Raw genomic sequence first — 20,000 nt, 5'->3', positions numbered from 1 at the left:
CTCCAACGCTTTGCCCAAGATGGAAAGTAGGCAAATGGGCCTATACGATTTGACCTCCGTCAGTGGTTTGTCGGGCCCTTTCAGTATGGTAATGATAGAGCCGACTTTCCATCTGACGGGAAATACTCCTTTGCACAGACACGCGTTGTAGAGACGAAGCAGACCGCTGTGGACGGATCCATACGCGCGTCTTAGGACTTCGACCTCTAAACGGTCCGGACCAGGGCATTTTCCTCGCTTTAGGCTCCAGATCGCGTCTCCAACCTCCTTCCTAGTGAAGACTGTGCAGTCTTCCGTCGGCGGGTCGGTGATTGAATCTAGCCTGATGTTCGATTGCTCCGGCGTTTCGTCCGCGGTCGTGTCGTCCGGGATTAACGCTCCGAGGAGCTGCGAGGCGGTGGATTTCCAGTCCATCGTATAGCCGTCTTGCGTTCGAATGTTGGAGACAGCTGTCTCAACTCGCACCTTCTTTTGGGCGATCTTGTATGTGAGCCCCCAGGGCTCCTTGTTTCCTTGCTCGGTAACAAAGTTTGTCCAGCTTTGAAACTTGGCAGTTCGAACAGCAGCTGTATAGGCTTTTCTGGCGTTATTGTATTCAGCCTTTCTAGCTGCTCTCTCCTTTTGGTCTTTCTCACGCTGGAAGGCACGTCTCAGACGATACACGTGCGTCTTCCGTTTGGTCAATTCCCTCGTCCACCAAGGGACGGATTTTGAGTGCCATTGCTTGACAGGTATGGAGGCTTTGCACGCGTGGACGATCGCCAGCTCGATCTCCTGTGCTAGATGTTCGACATCCCTTCGACATTCGACGTCTCCGGGAAGGAGCCTCTCGCGTTCAAGCAACGCACGATCGAAGCGAGACCAGTCCGCTTTGGACGTGCGGAATCGGGGCTCCAAGGCACGACGATCCTCGCTCACGTCTGCGAACTGTAACACAAACTCAATCGCTCGATGATCGCTGGAGGTCCAATCGTATTGGACCCTCCAGTTTTTCACATATTTCGACATATCGTTCGTCACTAGCGTAACGTCGATCCATGATTCGCCACTTGGGCTGGAGTATGTGGGTATACTTCCAGCATCGTTCATCACAGTCAGGCCGTGTTGAGCGATGAACTCTTCGAGTTCATCTCCCCGCGCGTCCGTTCGTGTGCCGCCCCACGAGGGGGACTTGGCATTGACGTCCGCCGCGATAACGACCCGACTGTGTCCGAGAGCATCAAGTACTTTTCCCAGTCGAGCCAAGCTGGGTTCAATCTCCTCGGAGCATTGAAAGTACTGACTGACCAAGTAAAAACTTCCGGCCGCATCATCGCTGATGCAAACGCAGGTCAAATGCGAGTCGCACAGATGCGAGATTTTGACCACGGAGAGTTCCGGGTTCCGGACAGCAATTGCCGCCATTACCGGTGTGCCCCCCGTGACTACTTTCGTCGCAAGCCCCAGCCCAGGGACGGTACCCTCTTGGGAATAGGGCTCCTGCGCGAGCAGCACATCGATCTTTCGCGAGTGCATCAACTCCCTCACCTCATCAAGAACAATCCGGGCTCGTCGCATGTTATGCTGCACGACCCGGTATTGTCTCAGAGGGATGCTCTCGGTTTTATTGCGTTTATTTTTGCCCGCCATAATCGGTCCGAGCTATAGCTTGTTCCAGCGCGACCTGATAGGACGCGCAGGACTTGTCTTTCGACCGATGGTCATGTCTTTTGCCCCTAGCCTTGCAGTTTGAACAGACCGGGGTCTTGTTCAAACTCTTGCAGGAGCTGATCGTGTGCCCACCTCTAGCACAATGTCCGCATATCTCCTCTTTGGTTTTACAGTGTTTGGCCATGTGGCCAAACCTCTGGCACTTAAAGCACCGAGCCACCGCAACGTAGTCCTGCACACGGCAAGACGACCATCCGATGTATACTCGGCCTCTTTCTTTGAGCCGCAGGCGAACCTGCGGGCTGCACTCAATGACCCAGTTGGTCGTTTTTGCGTTATTCGCCTTGGGCCCGGTTGCAAACCGGACTTTCAAGGCGGATGACACTTCCCCCTGTGTCATTTCACTGAGGTTTTGTTTCCAAATACTGGATACAACCTCCTCCTTTGTAACCTTGCGAGGAACGTCGTACACTATAAGTGTAGGCTTCCTCTTCGTTTGTACGGAAACTGAAAGACCCACTCCTTTCAGTTCCGCAGAATTCGTGAAGGCCTTCAGGTCTTCTTCGCGTTCGGTCTCGACGACTATGCCACCTGAGTGGATGCGTCGAACCGCTGTAACGCGGATCTTGGCCTTGGTAGGCTTAACGACAGACAGAACAGTGTTTTTTGTTACGTCACTGTTCTGCTTCTTTCCTTTCGGCGGGAATATGCGCACCGCGTTTCGGGGTGGCATCACCGCGTCTGAGGAGACTCTTTTGCTAACGACCTTAACCGCATCTGCGTAGGTCGACACCTTTGTTACCGTCGCAGATTTCGCATCTGGGCGGCTCACCGCCTTCAGCGTCCTCTGCGCCACGCTCTCTACGGCCGCCTTGAGGGACTCCTTGGAGTCCTGGCGCACCGCGGCGAGCTGCCCTTCGAGGAAGCTGCTGCGAATGAGCAGTTCCTGGACGAGCTCGTAGAGCGCGGATGTTTGGCCGATCACACGGCCACCGGCCTCCTTTGTTACCTTCGACTCCGGTCGAAGGCAGAAGCTCCGGACATCCGCGATCACGGCCGAGGCTTCGTCTCGTATGAGATCGAGCGGCCGTATTTTGGGCCCAGATACCGCCTCCGTCGGTACCTTGCCCCGTTTCTCGGAGGCCGGTTTGCCTGGTATGGCTGTGCCGGCCTTTTTCTTCCTGGAGACGGTTGTCCAGTCTCCAGGCTTTACTCCCGGGCCCGGTGGGATCTTCCCGTGGGCCCCTGACGTTAGGTGAGCGCTGGGCTTATCGGCCCGTGGCTCTTTTGGATTTTTACGGGTGGGTACACCCGGTCCATCCTGCTTTTGCGGCTTGGCCGCGTTTCTCGCCTGTTTCTTGGGCAGCGGCGGCGCGGGGGTTTTGTCACCCGCAGGCTTCGCCGTGCCTGTTGAAACTTTGCTAGGGGAGGCGTGTTTGTGTCCCTCCCCAGCACCCTCCTTCTTCGTTTTGGGGGACGACGTGCCGGGAGCACCTGCATCGTCGACCTCCTTTTTTACTACCACCGCGTCGCTCTTGAGGATCTCAAGAACGACCACGGGTTGATCCGATATTTGAGTTTGTGTTTCCATATTAAGTTACGTCTTTTCATCCCGCTGCATGTCCCAGCCTCCTCGGACCCTCAAATGGAACCTGGCTCCGCCAGGTTAGGACATTACCCAGGATATAGTCCGCGTTCCAAGGCCGACCGGGTCTCCCCGGACTCCAAGGTCCCCTTCCTCGCCCAAAATAGAACCCACTCGCCGAGACGTATGGTCGTTCCAAGCCGATTGACTAGGCAAAGAGCTGCTTTTCTCGCCTAGCCGCCCGTCTAGTCGAAGCAGTGGCCAAAGGTACGTGTTGGGTGCACACTCTCCCGCAGGACAGGGCCCCCTCAGATCCCAGGACCCACCTTTCCGACGACACGGGTCGCCCCGCACGGCAAACACGGGGGGGACAAACCTCAGCAGTTGCCCCCTCTGCTTCGCTACGTTCGGTTTAGCGATCCCGTTTGACACGGGACCCCCAGTGGGACCGCGTGGAGGTACGCAACGTAACTTGAACATGACCTCGGGCATCATGTCCCGAGTAAAACGGCCGGGCTGGGGAGCATCGACCCTTGGCTCACCTGAGTCCCAACCCAAACTTTCGCTCGATAGCTTCACAATTCTGTTGCTATTTTTTTTCCAAGTGCCAGCGGCGTGTTGCTTTATTTTCCAATACGACGGGTGATCGGTCGCTTATAATTTTTACCCGCCGTGGCTCCTTCACTTGCTGCGCACTCTTTCCACTGTGTTTGTAGATGTTTCTAGGTGGGAGTACGCAGCATCCGCTTGGGTGGTTTCGTCATTGCCGAGGCCGGTGCCAGCTCCGGCTCGGTTTGAGCGTGTTTGGGCCGTAATGGACGATTTTTGGACTTTCGGTGAGCCAGGGGATGCTCTACCCCTGCTCCTGCAACCCCGGGTTCTGGTCTCCGTATTCCTACTTCATTGACCTAGCCCTTGAATTACTCCCCACCAGTAGATAGGGACATATAGTATTAGTGTGTTTGATGTCCGTTCGCGAGCGAAGGGACGCGCTGTACCTCAGACTTTAAGTCTATACCAGCGTTCTCACTACTCTTGCCTGGTGGTCGGGCATCCACCTTCTTGTCGCACCGTCACGTAGTTCGGAGGGTGACGGCGGCGAACCATCACTGCCACCTCGAGTCCAACCCAATCCGGGGTACACCCGCCGAAGCGGGTGGGGCTTTGCTCCCGGCCCGAGGAGTCTTGGCCGAAGCACAAGACTGTACTGCCTTCATTCATTTACTCATTTCTACCCGCCGTAGTCGGTCCGGGCTATTACTTTTTCCAGCGCGACCTGATAGGACGCGCAGGATTTATCTTTAGACCGATGGTCGTTTCTCTTGCCCCTTGCCTTGCAGTTTGAACAGACCGGGGTCTCGTTCAAACTGTTGCAGGAGCTTATCGTGTGCCCACCTCTAGCACAATGTCCGCAGACTTTTTCTTTCTCTTTACAGTGTTTGGCCATGTGGCCAAACCTCTGGCACTTAAAGCACCGAGCCACCGCAATGTAGTCCTGCACACGGCAAGACGACCATCCGATGTATACTCGGCCTCTCTCTTTGAGCCGCAGGCGAACCTGCGGGCTGCACTCAATGACCCAGTTGGTCGTTTTTGCGTTATTCGCCTTGGGCCCGGTTGCAAACCGGACTTTCAAGGCGGATGACACTTCCCCCTGTGTCATTTCACTGAGGTTTTGTTTCCAAATACTGGATACAACCTCCTCCTTTGTAACCTTTCGAGGAACGTCATACACTATAAGTGTAGGCTTCCTCTTCGTTTGTACGGAAACTGAAAGTCCTACTCCTTTCAGTTCCGCAGAGTTAGTGAAGACCTTTAGGTCTTCCTCACGTTCGGTCTCGACGACTATGCCACCTGAGTGGATGCGTCGAACCGCTGTAACGCGGATTTTGGCCTTGGTGGGCTTGACGACTGACAGAACAGTGCGTTTAGTGATGTCACTGTTCTGTTTTGTTCCCTTCGGCGGGAATATGCGCACCGCATTTCGGGGTGGCACCAACGCGTCTGGGGAAACTCTCTTGGTGTCGACCTTTACCGCATCGGCGTAGGTCGACACTTGCTTCCTCGTTGCAGATTTCGCATCCTTCAGCGTCGTCTGCGCCACGCTCTTTACGGCCGCCTTGAGGGACTCCTTGGAGTCCTGGCGCACCGCGGCGAGCTGCCCTTCGAGGAAGCTGCTGCGAATGAGCAGTTCCTGGACAAGCTCGTAGAGCGCGGATGTTTGGCCGATCACACGGCTGCCGGCTTCCTTTGTTACCTTCGACTCCGGTCGAAGGCAGAAGCTCCGGACATCCGTGATCACAGCCGAGGCTTCGTCTCGTATGAGATCGAGCGGCCGTATTTTGGGCCCGGATACCGCCTCCGCCGGTATCTTGCCCCGTTTCCCCGAGGCCGGTTTGCCTGGTATGGCTGCGCCGGCCTTCTTCTTCCTGGAGACCGTTGTCCAGTCTCCAGGCTTTACACCCGGGCCCGGTGGGATCTTCCCGTGGGCCTCTGACATTTTGTGAGCGCTGGGCTTTGCGGCCCGTGGCTCTTTTGGATTTTTACGGGTGGGAACACCCGGTCCATCCTGCTTTTGCGGCTTGGCCGCGTCTTTTGGCTTTCTCTTGGCAAGCGGCGGCGCGGGGGTTTTGTCACCCGCAGGCTTCGCCGTGCCTTTTGTAACCTTGCTAGGGGAGGCGTGTTCGTGTCCCTCCCCAGCTACCTCCTTCTTCTTCCTCTTTGGGGACGACGTGCCGGGAGCACCCGCATCGTCGACCTCCTTCTTTATTACTACCGCGTCGCTCTTGAGAATCTCAAGAACGACTACGGGTTGATCCGATTTTGTTGTGCTTTTAGTTTCCATCTTTATGTTACGTCTTTTCATCCCGCTGCATGTCCCAGCCTCCTCGGACCCTCAAATGGAACCTGGCTCCGCCAGGTTAGGACATTACCCGGGATATAGTCCGCGTTCCAAGGCCGACCGGGTCTCCCCGGACTCCAAGGTCCCCTTCCTCGCCCAATATAGAACCCACTCGCCGAGACGTATGGTCGTTCCAAGCCGATTGACTAGGCAAAGAGCTGCTTTTCTCGCCTAGCCGCCCGTCTAGTCGAAGCAGTGGCCAAAGGTACGTGTTGGGTGCACACTCTCCCGCAGGACAGGGCCCCCTCAGATCCCAGGACCCACCTTTCCGACGACACGGGTCGCCCCGCACGGCAAACACGGGGGGGACAAACCTCAGCAGTTGCCCCCTCTGCTTCGCTACGTTCGGTTTAGCGATCCCGTTGAAACGGGACCTCCAGTGGGACCGCGTGGAGGTACGCAACGTAACTTGAACATGACCTCGGGCATCATGTCCCGAGTAAAACGGCCGGGCTGGGGAGCATCGACCCTCGGCTCACCTGAGTCCCAACCCAAACTTTCGCTCGATAGCTTCACAGTTCTGTTGCTTTCCCGATTGCCAGCGGCGAGTTTGCTGTTTTTCAGCGTGACGGGTGTTCGGTCTATTATTATTATTTTACTCGCCGTGGCGCCTTCACTTGCTGCGCACTCTTTCCACTGTGTTTGTAAATGTTTCTAGGTGGGAGTACGCAGCATCCGATCGGGTAGTTTCGTCATTGCCGAAGCCGGTGCCAGCTCCGGCTCGGTTTGAGCGTGTTTGGGCCGTAATGGACGATTTTTTGGACTTTCGGCGAGCCAGGGGATGCTCTACCCCTGCTCCTGCAACCCCGGGTTCTGGTCTCCGTATTCCTACTTCATTGACCTAGCCCTTGAATTACTCCCCACCAGTAGATAGGGACATGTAGTGTTAGTGCGTTCAATGTCCGTTCGCAAGCGAAGGGACGCGCTGTACCTCGGACTTGAAGTCCATACCAGCTTCTCACTACTTTTGCCTGGTGTTCGGGCATCTACCTTCTTGTCGCACCGTCACGTAGTTCGGAGGGTGACGGCGGCGAACCTTCACTGCCACCTCGAGTCCAACCCAATCCGGGGTACACCCGCCGAAGCGGGTGGGGCTTGGCTCCCGGCCCGAGGAGTCTTGGCCGAAGCCCAAGACTGTACTGCGTTCGAATTATCGAGTCCTCCTGCAACGGGAGGGGATTGGTCGTCCCTGCACCGTCGCGTGATGCGTTCGATTGGTTCGAATTTGCGACGCAGGGGAAGAGTTCGACCCTGTTGCGTCGCGTTTTGTGTCGATTCATGTTCGATGCAACGAAGGGGAAATGATCGACCCTCTATCGTTGCGTTATGCGTTCAATGATGATTTTCGAGTTTGCAACGCAGGGGAGTAATTCGACCCTGTTGCGTCGCGTCTTGCGTTCGATTTATTCACCTCTGATGTTGTTCCCCAGCACCGCGCGTGCGTATTTCCGGAACTCCTTGAATAGATGTTCGGTGACCAGGTCAGCTTCTGTTACCGGCCATGAAAGGCCGTTGCCTTCGGCTGCCTGTCGTAGGAGTTCTCGCGCGCGTCGGTGCCTCGGACAGCGGAACAGGACGTGTGGAGGCGTCTCGGCCTCCCCACAGACACAGTTCTCGTCCGGGACCAGGGCGAATTCCTTTAGCTTCGCACGGAAGTTTCCATGTCCACTAAGGAATTGGACCACGTAGTGGTCGAGGTGAATCCAAATGGCTTTTAGACGGTCAGACACGTCCGGGAAGTATCGGAAGGTGGTCCTTCCCTTCTCGGACGACGACCATCTTAATTGCCACTGTCGTAGGAGTTCCTCCCTCACCCGGGCTTTTGCCTCCGAGGGGGATACCGCTCCTGACTCAAGTTCATCGTGACTTATTCGACAGTCACCCAGGGCGATGTCGTTTTGTCGTCTGATGTTAAAGGCGCACGCACGCTCCACTATCACCAGGTCTACCGGCATCGTACCGGCGATCACGCAGATTCCATCGGTAGATACCGTGCGGTAGGCCTTGGTGACGCCGAGCAGCACACGTCTCTGAGCTCTGGCAAGGATAGTCTTCGTAACAGAGCCCAGGCGGTCAGCCCAGCCGGCAGCGGCGTACGCCGTTATCGGTACAAAGAGGCCATCGTACAATGTTCGCATGGCTCGATGTCCGAGTCCCCACTTCGCACGCGCAAGCCGCGCTAGCGCGTAAAACGTTCGCGCGGTCTTAGCGCTCAAATAATCGACATGGGATCTTATTCCCAGACCAGCGTCAAAGTGGACCCCTAGGTACCGGATGGTACGCTTAAGGGCCACACTTCTCTCGTTAATCTTTACCACAGGAGGCCTTTCTCTATCCAGAGAACCTTTCAAGAGGACCATCTCGGTTTTGGTCGCTGACAGCTCCAATTTCTGGGTGGCGCACCAACCAGAAATGACGTCCGCGACTTTTTGGCCTTTGCGCTCCAACTCGCGTCTCGTGTTTCCACAAACAATCACGAGAAGGTCGTCGGCGTAGGCTATGGGCTCGCACGCGAGCTCGGTGTTCGAAAGGAGCTGCAGAACTTCGTCGAAGACTAGGTTCCAACAGCTCGGACCGAGAATCGAACCCTGTGGACAGCCTTTGGTGACTTTCTTGCGCACGATGCCGTGTTTGGAAACTATCGTGACCTCACGCTCGGCGAAGTAGTCGACCATCAGTCTGTAGAGATTTCGAGGGCATCCCCGGGCTTTCAACTTCTGTAGGATGCTGGGCCACCAGACGTTGTCGAAAGCACCGGAGATATCGAAGGAGAGTCCCAATACATACTTTTCTTCTCGGCCAGACACCAGGTCCCTGAACTTCACTAACGCGACATCAGTGGATCGCCCAGGCCTGAATCCGTATTGCCGATCCGAGCAGTAGTCGGGGTTCAGAAACACTTCTCTCATTTTTAGCAGCATCAGCTTCTCCAACGCTTTGCCCAAGATGGAAAGTAGGCAAATGGGCCTATACGATTTGACCTCCGTCAGTGGTTTGTCGGGCCCTTTCAGTATGGTAATGATAGAGCCGACTTTCCATCTGACGGGAAATACTCCTTTGCACAGACACGCGTTGTAGAGACGAAGCAGACCGCTGTGGACGGATCCATACGCGCGTCTTAGGACTTCGACCTCTAAACGGTCCGGACCAGGGCATTTTCCTCGCTTTAGGCTCCAGATCGCGTCTCCAACCTCCTTCCTAGTGAAGACTGTGCAGTCTTCCGTCGGCGGGTCGGTGATTGAATCTAGCCTGATGTTCGATTGCTCCGGCGTTTCGTCCGCGGTCGTGTCGTCCGGGATTAACGCTCCGAGGAGCTGCGAGGCGGTGGATTTCCAGTCCATCGTATAGCCGTCTTGCGTTCGAATGTTGGAGACAGCTGTCTCAACTCGCACCTTCTTTTGGGCGATCTTGTATGTGAGCCCCCAGGGCTCCTTGTTTCCTTGCTCGGTAACAAAGTTTGTCCAGCTTTGAAACTTGGCAGTTCGAACAGCAGCTGTATAGGCTTTTCTGGCGTTATTGTATTCAGCCTTTCTAGCTGCTCTCTCCTTTTGGTCTTTCTCACGCTGGAAGGCACGTCTCAGACGATACACGTGCGTCTTCCGTTTGGTCAATTCCCTCGTCCACCAAGGGACGGATTTTGAGTGCCATTGCTTGACAGGTATGGAGGCTTTGCACGCGTGGACGATCGCCAGCTCGATCTCCTGTGCTAGATGTTCGACATCCCTTCGACATTCGACGTCTCCGGGAAGGAGCCTCTCGCGTTCAAGCAACGCACGATCGAAGCGAGACCAGTCCGCTTTGGACGTGCGGAATCGGGGCTCCAAGGCACGACGATCCTCGCTCACGTCTGCGAACTGTAACACAAACTCAATCGCTCGATGATCGCTGGAGGTCCAATCGTATTGGACCCTCCAGTTTTTCACATATTTCGACATATCGTTCGTCACTAGCGTAACGTCGATCCATGATTCGCCACTTGGGCTGGAGTATGTGGGTATACTTCCAGCATCGTTCATCACAGTCAGGCCGTGTTGAGCGATGAACTCTTCGAGTTCATCTCCCCGCGCGTCCGTTCGTGTGCCGCCCCACGAGGGGGACTTGGCATTGACGTCCGCCGCGATAACGACCCGACTGTGTCCGAGAGCATCAAGTACTTTTCCCAGTCGAGCCAAGCTGGGTTCAATCTCCTCGGAGCATTGAAAGTACTGACTGACCAAGTAAAAACTTCCGGCCGCATCATCGCTGATGCAAACGCAGGTCAAATGCGAGTCGCACAGATGCGAGATTTTGACCACGGAGAGTTCCGGGTTCCGGACAGCAATTGCCGCCATTACCGGTGTGCCCCCCGTGACTACTTTCGTCGCAAGCCCCAGCCCAGGGACGGTACCCTCTTGGGAATAGGGCTCCTGCGCGAGCAGCACATCGATCTTTCGCGAGTGCATCAACTCCCTCACCTCATCAAGAACAATCCGGGCTCGTCGCATGTTATGCTGCACGACCCGGTATTGTCTCAGAGGGATGCTCTCGGTTTTATTGCGTTTATTTTTGCCCGCCATAATCGGTCCGAGCTATAGCTTGTTCCAGCGCGACCTGATAGGACGCGCAGGACTTGTCTTTCGACCGATGGTCATGTCTTTTGCCCCTAGCCTTGCAGTTTGAACAGACCGGGGTCTTGTTCAAACTCTTGCAGGAGCTGATCGTGTGCCCACCTCTAGCACAATGTCCGCATATCTCCTCTTTGGTTTTACAGTGTTTGGCCATGTGGCCAAACCTCTGGCACTTAAAGCACCGAGCCACCGCAACGTAGTCCTGCACACGGCAAGACGACCATCCGATGTATACTCGGCCTCTTTCTTTGAGCCGCAGGCGAACCTGCGGGCTGCACTCAATGACCCAGTTGGTCGTTTTTGCGTTATTCGCCTTGGGCCCGGTTGCAAACCGGACTTTCAAGGCGGATGACACTTCCCCCTGTGTCATTTCACTGAGGTTTTGTTTCCAAATACTGGATACAACCTCCTCCTTTGTAACCTTGCGAGGAACGTCGTACACTATAAGTGTAGGCTTCCTCTTCGTTTGTACGGAAACTGAAAGACCCACTCCTTTCAGTTCCGCAGAATTCGTGAAGGCCTTCAGGTCTTCTTCGCGTTCGGTCTCGACGACTATGCCACCTGAGTGGATGCGTCGAACCGCTGTAACGCGGATCTTGGCCTTGGTAGGCTTAACGACAGACAGAACAGTGTTTTTTGTTACGTCACTGTTCTGCTTCTTTCCTTTCGGCGGGAATATGCGCACCGCGTTTCGGGGTGGCATCACCGCGTCTGAGGAGACTCTTTTGCTAACGACCTTAACCGCATCTGCGTAGGTCGACACCTTTGTTACCGTCGCAGATTTCGCATCTGGGCGGCTCACCGCCTTCAGCGTCCTCTGCGCCACGCTCTCTACGGCCGCCTTGAGGGACTCCTTGGAGTCCTGGCGCACCGCGGCGAGCTGCCCTTCGAGGAAGCTGCTGCGAATGAGCAGTTCCTGGACGAGCTCGTAGAGCGCGGATGTTTGGCCGATCACACGGCCACCGGCCTCCTTTGTTACCTTCGACTCCGGTCGAAGGCAGAAGCTCCGGACATCCGCGATCACGGCCGAGGCTTCGTCTCGTATGAGATCGAGCGGCCGTATTTTGGGCCCAGATACCGCCTCCGTCGGTACCTTGCCCCGTTTCTCGGAGGCCGGTTTGCCTGGTATGGCTGTGCCGGCCTTTCTCTTCCTGGAGACCGTTGTCCAGTCTCCAGGCTTTACTCCCGGGCCCGGTGGGATCTTCCCGTGGGCCCCTGACGTTAGGTGAGCGCTGGGCTTATCGGCCCGTGGCTCTTTTGGATTTTTACGGGTGGGTACACCCGGTCCATCCTGCTTTTGCGGCTTGGCCGCGTTTCTCGCCTGTTTCTTGGGCAGCGGCGGCGCGGGGGTTTTGTCACCCGCAGGCTTCGCCGTGCCTGTTGAAACTTTGCTAGGGGAGGCGTGTTTGTGTCCCTCCCCAGCACCCTCCTTCTTCGTTTTGGGGGACGACGTGCCGGGAGCACCTGCATCGTCGACCTCCTTCTTTACTACCACCGCGTCGCTCTTGAGGATCTCAAGAACGACCACGGGTTGATCCGATATTTGAGTTTGAGTTTCCATATTAAGTTACGTCTTTTCATCCCGCTGCATGTCCCAGCCTCCTCGGACCCTCAAATGGAACCTGGCTCCGCCAGGTTAGGACATTACCCAGGATATAGTCCGCGTTCCAAGGCCGACCGGGTCTCCCCGGACTCCAAGGTCCCCTTCCTCGCCCAATATAGAACCCACTCGCCGAGACGTATGGTCGTTCCAAGCCGATTGACTAGGCACAGAGCTGCTTTTCTCGCCTAGCCGCCCGTCTAGTCGAAGCAGAGGCCAAAGGTACGTGTTGGGTGCACACTCTCCCGCAGGACAGGGCCCCCTCAGATCCCAGGATCCACCTTTCCGACGACACGGGTCGCCCCGCACGGCAAACACGGGGGGGACAAACCTCAGCAGTTGCCCCCTCTGCTTCGCTACGTTCGGTAGTAGATAGGGACATGTAGTGTTAGTGCGTTCAATGTCCGTTCGCAAGCGAAGGGACGCGCTGTACCTCGGACTTGAAGTCCATACCAGCGTTCTCACTACTTTTGCCTGGTGTTCGGGCATCTACCTTCTTGTCGCACCGTCACGTAGTTCGGAGGGTGACGGCGGCGAACCTTCACTGCCACCTCGAGTCCAACCCAATCCGGGGTACACCCGCCGAAGCGGGTGGGGCTTGGCTCCCGGCCCGAGGAGTCTTGGCCGAAGCCCAAGACTGTACTGCGTTCGAATTATCGAGTCCTCCTGCAACGGGAGGGGATTGGTCGTCCCTGCACCGTCGCGTGATGCGTTCGATTGGTTCGAATTTTGCGACGCAGGGGAAGAGTTCGACCCTGTTGCGTCGCGTTTTGTGTCGATTCATGTTCGATGCAACGAAGGGGAAATGATCGACCCTCTATCGTTGCGTTATGCGTTCAATGATGATTTTCGAGTTTGCAACGCAGGGGAGTAATTCGACCCTATTGCGTCGCGTCTTGCGTTCGATTTATTCACCTCTGATGTTGTTCCCCAGCACCGCGCGTGCGTATTTCCGGAACTCCTTGAATAGATGTTCGGTGACCAGGTCAGCTTCTGTTACCGGCCATGAAAGGCCGTTGCCTTCGGCTGCCTGTCGTAGGAGTTCTCGCGCGCGTCGGTGCCTCGGACAGCGGAACAGGACGTGTGGAGGCGTCTCGGCCTCCCCACAGACACAGTTCTCGTCCGGGACCAGGGCGAATTCCTTTAGCTTCGCACGGAAGTTTCCATGCCCACTAAGGAATTGGACCACGTAGTGGTCGAGGTGAATCCAAATGGCTTTTTGACGGTCAGACACGTCCGGGAAGTATCGGAAGGTGGTCCTTCCCTTCTCGGACGACGACCATCTCAATTGCCACTGTCGTAGGAGTTCCTCCCTCACCCGGGCTTTTGCCTCCGAGGGGGATACCGCTCCTGACTCAAGTTCATCGTGACTTATTCGACAGTCACCCAGGGCGATGTCGTTTTGTCGTCTGATGTTAAAGGCGCACGCACGCTCCACTATCGCCAGGTCTACCGGCATCGTACCGGCGATCACGCAGATTCCATCGGTAGATACCGTGCGGTAGGCCTTGGTGACGCCGAGCAGCACACGTCTCTGAGCTCTGGCAAGGATAGTCTTCGTAACAGAGCCCAGGCGGTCAGCCCAGCCGGCAGCGGCGTACGCCGTTATCGGCACAAAGAGGCCATCGTACAATGTTCGCATGGCTCGATGTCCGAGTCCCCACTTCGCACGCGCAAGCCGCGCTAACGCGTAAAACGTTCGCGCGGTCTTAGCGCTCAAATAATCGACATGGGATCTTATTCCCAGACCAGCGTCAAAGTGGACCCCCAGGTACCGGATGGTACGCTTAAGGGCCACACTTCTCTCGTTAATCTTTACCACAGGAGGCCTTTCTCTATCCAGAGAACCTTTCAAGAGGACCATCTCGGTTTTGGTCGCTGACAGCTCCAATTTCTGGGTGGCGCACCAACCAGAAATGACGTCCGCGACTTTTTGGCCTTTGCGCTCCAACTCGCGTCTCGTGTTTCCACAAACAATCACGAGAAGGTCGTCGGCGTAGGCTATGGGCTCGCACGCGAGCTCGGTGTTCGAAAGGAGCTGCAGAACTTCGTCGAAGACTAGGTTCCAACAGCTCGGACCGAGAATCGAACCCTGTGGACAGCCTTTGGTGACTTTCTTGCGCACGATGCCGTGTTTGGAAACTATCGTGACCTCACGCTCGGCGAAGTAGTCGACCATCAGTCTGTATAGATTTCGAGGGCATCCCCGGGCTTTCAACTTCTGTAGGATGCTGGGCCACCAGACGTTGTCGAAAGCACCGGAGATATCGAAGGAGAGTCCCAATACATACTTTTCTTCTCGGCCAGACACCAGGTCCCTGAACTTCACTAACGCGACATCAGTGGATCGTCCAGGCCTGAATCCGTATTGCCGATCCGAGCAGTAGTCGGGGTTCAGAAACACTTTTCTCAATTTTAGCAACATCAGCTTCTCCAACGCTTTGCCCAAGATGGAAAGTAGGCAAATGGGCCTATACGATTTGACCTCCGTCAGTGGTTTGTCGGGCCCTTTCAGTATGGTAATGATAGAGCCGACTTTCCATCTGACGGGAAATACTCCTTTGCACAGACACGCGTTGTAGAGACGAAGCAGACCGCTGTGGACGGATCCATACGCGCGTCTTAGAACTTCGACCTCTAAACGGTCCGGACCAGGGCATTTTCCTCGCTTTAGGCTCCAGATCGCGTCTCCAACCTCCTTCCTAGTGAAGACTGTGCAGTCTTCCGTCGGCGGGTCGGTGATTGAATCCAGCCTGATGTTCGATTGCTCCGGCGTTTCGTCCGCGGTCGTGTCGTCCGGGATTAACGCTCCGAGGAGCTGCGAGGCGGTGGATTTCCAGTCCATCGTATAGCCGTCTTGCGTTCGAATGTTGGAGACAGCTGTCTCAACTCGCACCTTCTTTTGGGCGATCTTGTATGTGAGCCCCCAGGGCTCCTTGTTTCCTTGCTCGGTAACAAAGTTTGTCCAGCAGTAGATAGGGACAGAGGGAATCTCGTTAATCCATTCATGCGCGTCACTAATTAGATGACGAGGCATTTGGCTACCTTAAGAGAGTCATAGTTACTCCCGCCGTTTACCCGCGCTTTTTTGAATTTCTTCACGTTGACATTCAGAGCACTGGGCAGAAATCACATTGCGTCAACACTCTTGGGGGCCATCGCAATGCTTTGTTTTAATTAGACAGTCGGATTCCCCTAGTCCGTGCCAGTTCTGAGCTGAGTGTTGAATGACGGCCGAAGAAACGACCGCGACGTCAAACGCCACAGAAGCTCCGCAGCAAGGAAGATCCGTGAGAGGCCAAGGCACGGGACCGAGATCGGATCCCGGTAACAGTAATGATACCGTTCACCTCGCCCAGGCCCGGCACGTCAGCCAGACTCACTTCTCGACCAAGCCCGACACGCCCCGCTCCTCAGAGCCAATCCTTATTCCGAAGTTACGGATCCAATTTGCCGACTTCCCTTACCTACATTAATCTATCGACTAGAGGCTCTTTACCTTGGAGACCTGCTGCGGATATGGGTACGAACCGGCGCGACACCTCCACGTGGCCCTTTCCTGGATTTTCAAGGTCCGAGGGGAAGATCCGGACACCGCCGCAACTGCGGTGCTCTTCGCGTTCCAAACCCTATCTCCCTGCTAGAGGTTTCCAGGGAACTCGAACGCTTATACAGAAAAGAAAACTCTTCCCGGATCTCCCGACGGCGTCTCCAGGTCATTTTGGGTTACCCCGACGAACACTCTTACGAGGGCCCGAATGGTAAGCGGTTCCGCAGCCGGGTTCCGGAATAGAAACCGGATTCCCTTTCGCCCAATGGGTGTGTGTCTCTTTTATGTTTCTGTTTGTACGATGTTTCATTATTTTAGGACACCTCATCTGCATAGGATTTCTCTTAGGGCTTAGGATCGACTGACTCGTGTGCAACGGCTGTTCACACGAAACCCTTCTCCACGTCAGTCCTCCAGGGCCTCGCTGGAGTATTTGCTACTACCACCAAGATCTGCACCGACGGTGGCTCCAGGCAGGCTTACGCCCAGACCCTTCTGCGCACACCGCCGCGACCCTCCTACTCGTCAGGGCTTTATGGAGGACGGTCACCCGGGAGTGACACGTCCCTCCCCACTTGCCGCTGACGGCGGAGTATAGGCGCGACGCTTCAGCGCCATTCATTTTCAGGGCTAGTTGCTTCGGCAGGTGAGTTGTTACACACTCCTTAGCGGATTCCGACTTCCATGGCCACCGTCCTGCTGTCTTAAGCAACCAACGCCTTTCATGGTATCCCATAAGCGTCGACTTAGGCGCCTTAACTCTGCGTTTGGTTCATCCCACAGCGCCAGTTCTGCTTACCAAAATTGGCCCACTTGGCACTCTGATTCAAAATATCTCGTGGCTTCATGATCCAAGCAAGCCAGAGATCTCACCCATTTAAAGTTTGAGAATAGGTTGAGGTCGTTTCGGCCCCAAGGCCTCTAATCATTCGCTTTACCAGATGAAACTCGCATGCGTTCGCGGAGGAACGAGCGAGTGCCAGCTATCCTGAGGGAAACTTCGGAGGGAACCAGCTACTAGATGGTTCGATTAGTCTTTCGCCCCTATACCCAGTTCCGACGATCGATTTGCACGTCAGAATCGCTACGGACCTCCACCAGGGTTTCCCCTGACTTCGTCCTGACCAGGCATAGTTCACCATCTTTCGGGTCCCAACGTGTACGCTCTGGGTGCGCCTCTTCTCGCAATGAGAACGAGACGCCCCGGGAGTGCGAGGCCGATACGTAAGCGGCCCATCCTCCCTTGGTCGACGCAAGGCCGACTTTCACTTTCATTGCGCCTTTAGGTTTACTTCTCCCAATGACTCGCGCACATGTTAGACTCCTTGGTCCGTGTTTCAAGACGGGTCCTGAGAGTACCCAAAGCAGTAGCGTCGCCAACCGGTAATTCAAAGCTTGGCCAGTCCAAGGACACCGCCTGCTAACAGCTGGCCAGGCCCGGGGACGGCATTCAGATCCGTCGTCTCCGGGTAAACTGTCCGAGCTTGCGGCGGGCCCGACGCACACACATTTCAAGAATGGATTGGTTGCGGCCCGATACCGTCAGAGTACCGTCGTGCAGCCGGTCGGGCGACCGAGCCTCTGCCGCGAGCGTACGAAGGCGCCGCGACAGGCAATGCAGCTCAGGCCGTAGACCGACACACAACGGGTTGCGACGTTCTACTAAGGAAGAAGTGCACGACTACGTTACCGGACTTCACCCAAAGGTGGTGTAACCCCTTCATGGGACCAGGAAGGCCCATTCGGGTTATCGCGCACCAACGGGGGCCAGCTTCGTTGACGATGAATCTCCCCGTTCGATCTTTTGGGTTTCTCAGGTTTACCCCTGAACGGTTTCACGTACTCTTGAACTCTCTCTTCAAAGTTCTTTTCAACTTTCCCTCACGGTACTTGTTCGCTATCGGTCTCGTGGTCATATTTAGCCTTAGATGGAGTTTACCACCCACTTAGGGTTGCACTCTCAAGCAACCCGACTCTAAGGAGAGATCCTCCCGAAACGCGTACTGGTCGCTACGGGCCTGGCACCCTCTGTGGGTAAATGGCCCTATTCAAGTTGGACTTGGACTCAGTTCGACGTCACGGGATAAGCGGATCCTCCTGAACACTACATTTCCCTGCGGCAATACCGCGGGGATTCAGTGCTGGGCTCATTCCTGTTCGCTCGCCGCTACTAAGGAAATCCTTGTTAGTTTCTTTTCCTCCGCTTAGTAATATGCTTAAATTCAGCGGGTAATCTCGCCTACTCTGAGGTCGTCAAACAAACGTGTTTTTCTTTAACAGCGAAAGGCAACGACGCCGAATCAAAGAGAGCAAGGCGCCACAATCTTTTCGTCCCAACTCGACGTGTTCTGCAGTTGCATACGCGATGATGATCCTCTCTCTTCAATCGTTGTTCGCTCGCGTACCAGGGTAGGCGGGGATATACGCCGACGTGGACGGGTGTAAAAGAAGAACGAGCGAGGAGTGGGGAAACGACGTCGGGGCGCGAACGAGAGGTCTTATTCCTTCCCTCAGTAACGCGCTCGACGAGCATTTTCTCCCGATCTCTCACGCAGATTCTTTTCTTTTCACCGCATTCCCACACGTACGGCGTCGCCCGACGCAAAATCCCATCGGTGACGCTTACATGGTTCTGTCGATTGAGAGAGTTCTTCGCGTTGAACCGAAGAAAAGGAAGCCTGCTGTTTTCTCGGTGACAAGGAGAGATTTTCAAGCACCTCGCCAAAGTGTCTCTCTAACTGAAATTCGATGCGAAACGCTCGCTAGACGTTTAACCGGTTGAAATTTTAACGTCCGTCCGTTGCTTTTCCAGTAAAACATACTAAAGGAATACTACTAACACGCGTCGACTTCGATTCTACTTATTCTTCCCCTCTCTCGCTCACTCTCGATCTGACTCCTATTCTCCAGAGCAGAACGAAGAGAAGGAGGAGGAGGATAAGAGAACCCGGTGTTAGCAAGTCCGAGATGAATTCGAAAAAGTTGTCGTGGACTGGACGACCGGTTATACGCGCGGTCTCACGATCGACAACAGAGACATGGGGTGACCAACCTCTCGCTTTCCCTTCAGCAGTTTCCCTTCATTGTGGCAAAGTTTGTCGTTGCGTTCGAGCCGCTCCAAAGAGGATTTTAAGTACAGCACCGAAGGTTCAGAAACGTTTGCACGCACGAGCATATCTCTTACCAAACGAACCACATCGACGGGTCAAAAATTCGATTCGACGAACGTGGCCGAAGTCTTCAACGTTCGAAGATAAAGACCTCCCTCGATAGTGGTCGCGGTAAATTTGATGTGACATCGCGGGCAACGACGACCCCCGCTGGCCGACAAATCCCTGGGGCTGTGCGAACGACGACTATTAACAAATGCCACATTTCACGTGGTGGGGTGATTCATTTTTGTCCTCTATTAGTCTCTCGATTCGTGTTCCTTTCTCGACGTAAAAATCATTTCAGGCAACGTTGGGAGCGCGGCAAAATTCGATTCGGGCGAAAGACGAATATATGCGCGCGCAAACTTCAAAGTAATCGTAGGGAGCGGTGTTCACGGGCGGTCGTATTAAGTCGACGCGCGACGCCGCAACACTCTCGCGAGTCCGAACGATTACATATGGAGACGCGCAGGCAAATCGTTATTTTCGCACGTCCGCGACAATCGCCAACGAACTGCCCATCTTTCGCTCGTACGTAAGCATCTCCGTACACACCCGACTCTGAAACGTTTCCATTCTCTCCGGAAACGACGGCGGGGATTGGATAGCAACGCAAGCAGTATTAGGTTATGTGAACGACCCTCAGCCAGGCGTGGTCCAGGAATTTTATCCGTGGACCGCAATGTGCGTTCGAAATGTCGATGTTCATGTGTCCTGCAGTTCACACGTTGACACGCAATTAGCTGCGTTCTTCATCGATCCACGAGCCAAGTGATCCACCGTTCAGGGTAATCGTTATGCAATTTTGCGTTTAAATTCTCTTTGGTTCTAGTTTTGAAAATCGATGCCCGCGCCTCCGACCAAACGTAGAAAGAAGGAGGCTTGGGCGTCGCCAAATTGACGACACAAAGTCCCGACTGACGGAACACGTCGAAAGTTCGCGCACATGAACGC

The 20,000-nt window shown here is 55.2% G+C and overlaps 1 non-coding gene and 1 pseudogene across 1 annotated transcript; both read right to left on the bottom strand.

Annotated features, from left to right (window-relative positions):
* Positions 1–15,277: 15,277 nt before the first annotated feature.
* Positions 15,278–18,147, bottom strand: LOC143154634 (large subunit ribosomal RNA; annotated as a pseudogene).
* Positions 18,148–19,682: 1,535 nt separating this feature from the next.
* On the bottom strand, positions 19,683–19,837 carry LOC143154639 (5.8S ribosomal RNA). The gene has a single exon (XR_012994228.1). It is a non-coding gene; the product is annotated as a 5.8S ribosomal RNA (ribosomal RNA).
* Positions 19,838–20,000: the final 163 nt, after the last annotated feature.

Source organism: Ptiloglossa arizonensis, unplaced genomic scaffold (assembly GCF_051014685.1).
Source record: "Ptiloglossa arizonensis isolate GNS036 unplaced genomic scaffold, iyPtiAriz1_principal scaffold0231, whole genome shotgun sequence".
Taxonomy (NCBI): Eukaryota; Metazoa; Arthropoda; class Insecta; order Hymenoptera; family Colletidae; genus Ptiloglossa; species Ptiloglossa arizonensis.
This window is presented reverse-complemented; position numbering and strand designations above follow the sequence as displayed.